Source organism: Myotis davidii, unplaced genomic scaffold (genome assembly GCF_000327345.1).
Source record: "Myotis davidii unplaced genomic scaffold, ASM32734v1 scaffold577, whole genome shotgun sequence".
NCBI lineage: Eukaryota > Metazoa > Chordata > Mammalia > Chiroptera > Vespertilionidae > Myotis > Myotis davidii.
Window position 1 is genome coordinate 977,039 of NW_006289082.1, and position 7,243 is coordinate 984,281.

A 7,243-nucleotide genomic window follows, 5' to 3' on the forward strand; every position below is an offset into this window, starting at 1 on the left:
TTGGAAAGATGTTTTTCATTACCTTGAATACTTCATGCAATTCCCTTCTGGCCTGTAGAGTTTCTGATGAGAAATCAGCTGACAGCCTAATGGGAGCTCCTTTTTTGGTAACAACTTGCTTTTCTCTTGCTGCTTTTAAGATTCTCTCTTTGGCTTTAATGTTTGGCATTTTAATTATGATGTGTCTGGGCATGGGCCTGTTTGGGTTCTACTTGCTTGGAACCCTCTGTACCTCCTGAACTTGTGTGACTTTTTCCTTCACCATGTTAGGGAAGTTTTCTGCCATTTTTTCATCAAACACATTCTTTATCCCTTGCTCACTTTCTTCACCTTCTGGGACTCCTATTATGAGAATATTCTTACTTTTCATGTTGTCTCACAGCTCCTTTAATCTGTACTTATTTGTTTGGTGTTTTTTTTGGTTCTCTGATTGAGTGATTTCTTCTACCCTGTCTTCTAATTCACTTATCTAATATCCGGATTCCCTTAGTCTTCTGTGTATTCATTCCACTGTGTTCTTTATTAGTGTTATGTCATTCTTCATAATTAGTATATATTTTCTCATTTGTTGAGCATCCTTACCATCATTATTCTGAACTCTGTGTCTGATAAGTTTCTTATGTCCATTTCATTTAGCTTTTCTTCTGAATAATTCTTTTGTTCTTTTGTTTGGGGGTTGTTTTTTTGTTTCCCCATTTTTGCTGCCTATTTGGGTTTGTGACTATGTATTAGGTAGGTCTGCTATGCCTCCCAATCTCTAGTGTAGAACAGTGTTAGATGCTGTTTCTGACTGGCCCTGCATACCATGTTTGTAGCTATCAGCAATCTTGGATCTCTCTCTGCTAGGGCTGATTACCTTTGGAAGGACGAAGATGTGCACCAAAGTCTGCTTTTCCTAGTTCCAGGTCCCAAATTAGACCCGGAAAAGACTCAAATCCTCCAGAGACCTGCCTCTGCCTGCAGTCTGTTTGTATTCAGTCTTAATTAGCCTCAGGCTATGGGCCACAGGTTGGGTGAGATGTTTTCCAATAGGGTGGGGTAATTGATTCTGCCTGCAGGCTTATTGTTATTTTTAGCTTCTTATTGGGCCTCAGAGTGGGGCAAGGGGTTTTTCAATGGGGTGGGGAAACTGCCTTCCCTCCCAGGTAAAAACTGCCTGGATAGCAAAGGTCCACTTGAGAAAGATGTCCTCTTCAGCATGAGGGAATGACTTGGTACAGGAAACTGGAATGTCTGCCTTCTGAGGTCTTACCCCAGAGTACCCAACACTGGCTTCTGCTCAAATGGTTCCAATCCGCTCTAGAGGGTGCCTGCATTTCCAACTGTCTCTGGCTGGCAGACAGCCACCCTGCCACTTTTCACAGCCAGATGTTATGTGGGCACCTTTCACAGTTCTAGTGCTCTGGGCTGGGTAGCCCAACTTGGGGTTTAGACCCCAGAGTTCTCAGTGGGAGCCTCCCTGCCCCCACCCCCCCAGCTGAAATATCACTCCAGGACTTCTGCTGCTGTCTGTGGGAGCTTGGTCAGCCCTTTCACGCCTTCACCCTTCCTACTTGTCTCTATGTGGTCTCCACTTTCCATCCTTGGTTATCAGGAGTCTCTCTAGCAAGTCTTCAGTTGATTATTCAGGATGATCTTTTTAAATTTTAGTTGTAACTCCAGTTTGGTCATGGAGCATGTCAATGTAGCATCCACTTATTTAGCCACCATTTTGGAACCTTCTACATTTTTAAATATAGAAAAAAGTTTATAGCCTTTCCAAGTTTTCTGGAAAAGAAGAATAGCATTTTTAAAATTATATAGTACTTTATAATTATAACCTACAATTTAGTAAGTACTGTGATGGATAGATGACAACATAAAGGGAAAGCATCTAATAGTACATGGGGGTTAAAAGAAGGTTCTGTTAAAACAAAGATTCTCTGTTTGAGAATAATAAATAAAAATAACATTTATCTATTAATCCATTAAAAATAATAATCCACTGCATCTCTCAGTGCTTTCAATGATGATATCTTTATATAACTGTGGGACATTATTAAAACCAGGAGATATTGGCACAATACAACTAAGTAGACTACAGACATTATTCAGGTTTTACCAGTTTTTGCATGCACTAATTTTTTAATAAAAATTTTAATTGAAAAGACAATACAATGATAATATTAAAAATTTTTAAAGAAATGATTAGAACAACTTATAATCTCACTTACCAGTCTAATTACCTTATACAGAATTATATTAAATTTTATTATAAAACAGTTTAAGTACACAAAAAAGTAGTAAATAAAAAGTAGCCATGTACCCACATTATCTCCATGTATGTTTTTTACATTTTTACCACACATATAAAATGTCCATTAAAATACATAGTATTATTTTTCAATTTGGAAAGTCTTTTTAAAAATTTTATCATAATATACAGGGCTGCATGTTTTTAAATATTAATGTTTCTAAAATAGTAATACATGCTGTCAACTGCTAGTTGGAAATGAAACTTTCCACCTCTTTTCCCACTTTTCCCAGGAAGGGGCTATCAGGGAGGTCAGAGCTGAGACTCTAGAGAGGCCTTGCCTGGATTGGAATCTGAATATTCTGTTCACCAGCAGTATAACATTAAATAAATTACTTAATTGCTCTGATCCTTAGTTTCCTCACATATAAAACAGAGGTGATGATAGTCCTTATCCCATAAAGTCATTTGAGTATAACTTAAAGTTATGCATGGGAAGCACTTAGTATAGTGAAGCATGCACAGTACCTAGAAGTTCTCAATGGGTATTTATCATCATCATTATCATATTTGTTATTGCAGATTCAAGCCCAGACATCACTCTCTCTTCCCATAATGAAACAGAGTCGGGCACATAATCAGGGCCAATACAGTAAGATTGCTTTCTGCCTTTTCCTACTGGTGTGCTGATAAATAGTCAACATTGAGCTTTGGGCAAGAGATGGGGATGGAGAGCCATACTTTGTAGTGTTTGCCAATTACTATGGTGTAAATACTCCCACCATGGCTGATTGCAAGCTACCAACTTGAGTTCACTGAATGCTGAGTTGGGAAGGGATGCTCAGAATCAGCTCCTTAAAGCCAGAATGAGCCTGCTCCAGCACAACTCAGGGAAGATCTCATCTCTTATGCTGCCACTTTGCTGTTGAAATCATAGGCAGAGAACTGAGCATACCTATCTGATGTGTTCCTACAGAGGTAAGAGTATATTTATGCTTGAAAGATAAAGTCTTTAGACCTGAATCCCAGCTTTCCAGAGTATTGATAGCAAGTGGTACTTTAATTCTTATTTGCTAGTGTCTCCTATAGTCTATTTCCTTTGGGGATTGTTGGATGTGAGTGTGGACGTTCCTATAGTCTAGGGTAAAATTCTATTATCTTTGAACGTGTGACCATAAATCCTCCTAAGACCAACAGCAGCATATCTATTATTTTGAACATTTCTTCATCTTAACACAGTCTTTTATAATGATGCTTTTTGATGGCTGCATAATTCCATTAATATTCCTTAGTGTAAAGTGTCTATAAAGGAAAAAAGAACCAGGGGGGAAAACTGGGGAACGTGGCATAGATATAGGAAAAGAATAAGATTTTCAATAACTAAATATTATCTTAACAACGGTTAACAAGAAAAGTAAATGAGCTGTGAAGAATAACCATTGAATCTTCCAATGAGGTTGCTAAAGACTTTAGGAGGAGAAAGTTCATCTCTGTACTGGAGGCAGACATAGCTAAAAGAAGTGATGGGGTTAAGATCAAGTGTTGGCCACAGAGACCACACCATCTTGAAGGGGAGAGCAGCTGTGATTGGAAGCCCAGCCTTATCTTCACCTGGGGTGACCTCGGATACCACCTGGGACCCTACAGCCACAACATCGAGGGACCAGCTGCCTTGGCTGTGAACCCACAAACACCGAGACCCCAACCTCCCCGGCTGTGGGCACCTAAAAAGTTTGTCCAGCGGGAGACAAAATGGCGCTGAATACGCAGAGGGGCCCTGCACCTCTCACAGAGAAGGTAGAAGGAACAGCTGAATCGAATAACATCCACCTGGAATTGGTGAATTAAACAGCTGGTAAGGCAATCTGTGGACAGAAAGGTCAGAGATCACCTGGAGAAAGGGGGGGTTGGGAATCTGGGCTGACGGGAGGAACGCATGCAGCCGGGACTAGAGAATCAAAGGGAGACTGTCCTGCACCAAATCCGCGTCCCTTGGGGTCAGTGTAGCCTTCGAATGTGGAAGGGGATCCACAGGGCTGCTGGCAGCGGGGGACTCTAGATCTAAGCCCACAGCCGTGGGAGGCTGTGCCCAGAAAGGCAGCCTGAAGTTCTACACTGCCCAGGCGCAGTGCCAGGGGGCGGGGAGAGAAAGACACGAGGTAGCATGGTTGCTCTGTCTTTATATTTTCCTTGCTTTTACTTGCTAAACTCAGTGCATAGGATCTTTCAATTAAAAACACTCACCGAGACTGGAGGGGAAGGTGGCTTTTGTGGAAACTGGGGAGCAGAAGAGGGAGAGATGATCAGGAAGCCAACTCTGGGACAGTCTGTCCCTCCAATCCTGAACAGACATTTTTCTCCTGAAGACCAGGCTCCTCCTAGCAGCACAACTGCACCCAGTCTTGAGCACTGCAGGGAAAGGAAGATTCTAAATACCCCGAGGAAGCCCTCAGGGACTGGGTTGAGGGGCCATTTGGTCCTGGAAACTAATACAGCAAAACCGCTACCAAGGGGCCATGTCAGAAATAGACGCTGTGTAAATAGGACTGAAAGCAGGCAGGAAAACAAAGTGGGCAGATTGATCCCACCTGCCGGAAGCCAAGGCTGTGGCATATGACACAGAGAAGCGGTGGATCGCTGGGAACTTCAGCACTTCTGACTACCTGATAGGAAACTGAGACGTGGCAGGCAGAACAGTAGAGAGGGGTTTTAAACCAGCCCCCGTGTGGCATTAAAGCTCCACTGAAGCAAACGAACTTCACTTTTTTATTTTTTTTGGATTAGTGTTCTTCATTCTATTTTTATTTTTTAATCATTATTTTACTCTATCTCATTTTTTTTTATGCCAACACTTTCTTCCTCACTTTTCCCTTTTCATCCTGTTTCTCTTCTCCTGTTCCTGCTTTAGTTTTTCTCTAGCCTTTCTTTTTACTCCTTGTTAAAAATTGATCTTCTTTATCTGCTTTATTGATGCATTACTATTAAAGTAGTCTCTGTTGGCCTACACATATATCTAATTTCCTCTCCTCTGCTCCAAGTCCATGAACACTTCTCTTTTGTCTTTCTTTGCTACCCCAATTTTTTTCTTTCTTGTTGTTGTTTGTTTGATTGTTAATTTTGTTAGTTTGTTATGTTTTTGTTTTTCCTCTCCTTGCTTCTTCTCTTCTTCTACTAATAGCTTAATTAGTTTCAATCACCAATTCAGGCCTATCTGCTCTATATTCTCCTTTTCCAAAAACAGATGAATGCATAGATAGAAAGGTTAAAGGAGAAAATTTATATATTTTTTTAATTGTAATTTTTTTCAATTATTATTTTCTACTATTTTTGAGTATTTTATTTTTTACTTTTCTTCTTATACATTCATTCTCTTTCTACCTCCTCTATACTGAATCGTGGCCATTTCCCCATTCATTCAATTCCTTTACCTTACCTTCTGGAAATAAGCTCGAACTCTTTAGATTCAGCTTCCCTCCTTCTTTTCTGGGTGCTTGTTGTTTGCATTTTTTAAATTAATTGTTGGTTTTTTGGAGTTTTCTCCCCATACACATATATTTTTCTCCCCTTCTTTTTTCTTCTTTTTCTTTTCTCTCTTACCTTTTTTCCTTTTCTCAATATCATTTTTGCTTTCTTTTCTCTGCCCTAATTCTCTTTTCTCTGGTGGTCACCTTTATTGGGGCTTATTAGAATCATGAATACATTCGTGAATACATTCCACCCCACCCCCCACCTCAGGTACCCTGCATGCCACACCCTGCATTTTGAGCTTTTCAGAGGAAACAAAGGCAGAGGCCAAACTTATGGTGTAAATAGTCTCAAGGAGCCCTAAGGGACTAGATTGGGAGAGTGGCCATCCACCCCAAAATCCCGGGAACCAGACTGATATTTCCCCCCGCACATGGGAAACTGATAAAAACTGCAGGTTTCCAGCCTACCCCACTGGTCTCCATATAAGGATCTCTGTCCAGCAGAGTAATATTTTGGGCCATTGGTGGAGGAGTATCTCTGGTACAGGGAAACACACCGACCATGTTCTCTGAAAGCTAAATGGCATCTGCCCCACCTAATGCTCTTTAAGAAACAGACTATTGAGTGATTAAGATTGACAGCTAGCTAGCAGGCAAAGGCAGGCAGAGGTCGAACTTGGGAAACCAGGGGAAGTTTGCTGGCCCTGTGTCCCAAGTAGATCCTGGGAAAGGATCTGGGGTATTTATCTAAGGCGTCCCTTGAGATAAATTTTAACCGTGCAGGTGTGGGACATTTAAGTAGTTGCTAGCGAAGAGGCTACTCTACACAAGCAGGACCGAAGGGCAGGCTTAGGACCAAAAAGACCAGAAGCTTTAATTTAACTTTTAAGTGTACACAAAATAATTCAATTAACTACTAGAGGAATTACACCACATGAAACATATGCAGTTACAAATCACACGGCACTTTATTACTCACACAATTCCTGGTGCTGTGGGTACAGGCTTAAGTGGGATCCCAGTGGTGCTGTCCTCAGGGGTCCAGCAGCTAGGCTGGTCTGATCCGGATACAGGGGGCCAGTGTTCCTCACCCAAGAGCTCGGGCGCATCTCAATAGGGAGGTACTGACCGTTCTTCTGTTGTCTGGCAGAGAGAAGAGCGAGGAGCGGCGTCGCTTGCCGGACTGACAAGAGGATGTGCCTTGGTGGCTGTCTCGACAGGCAAGCACCAGGCTGGTCAGGACCCCCACTTTTAAAACCTGTACCCATTTGCAGCAGTCCAGGTGGCTATCAATGAATTATGTCAGTGCACACATGTTTATCTCAAACAGGGCGAGGGGCTACATATGGTTATCTAGGGAGAGTACATCACTCACTCAGCTGGTTATTTTGACAAGTCACTCTGAGTTATTTACTGAAGTTCAAATCCTTATCTCTGAGGGACACACGCTTCAGGGCAGTGGGGAATGTGTTCTTAATACCACGCTTTAAGTTTCAAGGAAAGTTAATTTAAACATTTTAAAACCTTCTTAGACATTTTTCAG

General features: G+C 41.5%; 1 protein-coding gene across 1 annotated transcript in view; it reads right to left on the bottom strand.

Annotated features, from left to right (window-relative positions):
• TRIM13 (tripartite motif containing 13) overlaps positions 1 to 6,950 on the bottom strand; it is a 34,567-nt gene extending 27,617 nt beyond the window's left edge. Inside the window, exons 1-2 of the mRNA XM_006761220.2 lie at positions 6,680 to 6,950; positions 4,478 to 4,642 (exon numbers count right to left, since the gene is read on the bottom strand). The gene's annotated coding sequence lies outside the window, so the exon portion shown is untranslated. The remainder of the gene's footprint in view (positions 1 to 4,477; positions 4,643 to 6,679) is intronic.
• Between the last annotated feature and the right edge of the window lie 293 nt (positions 6,951 to 7,243).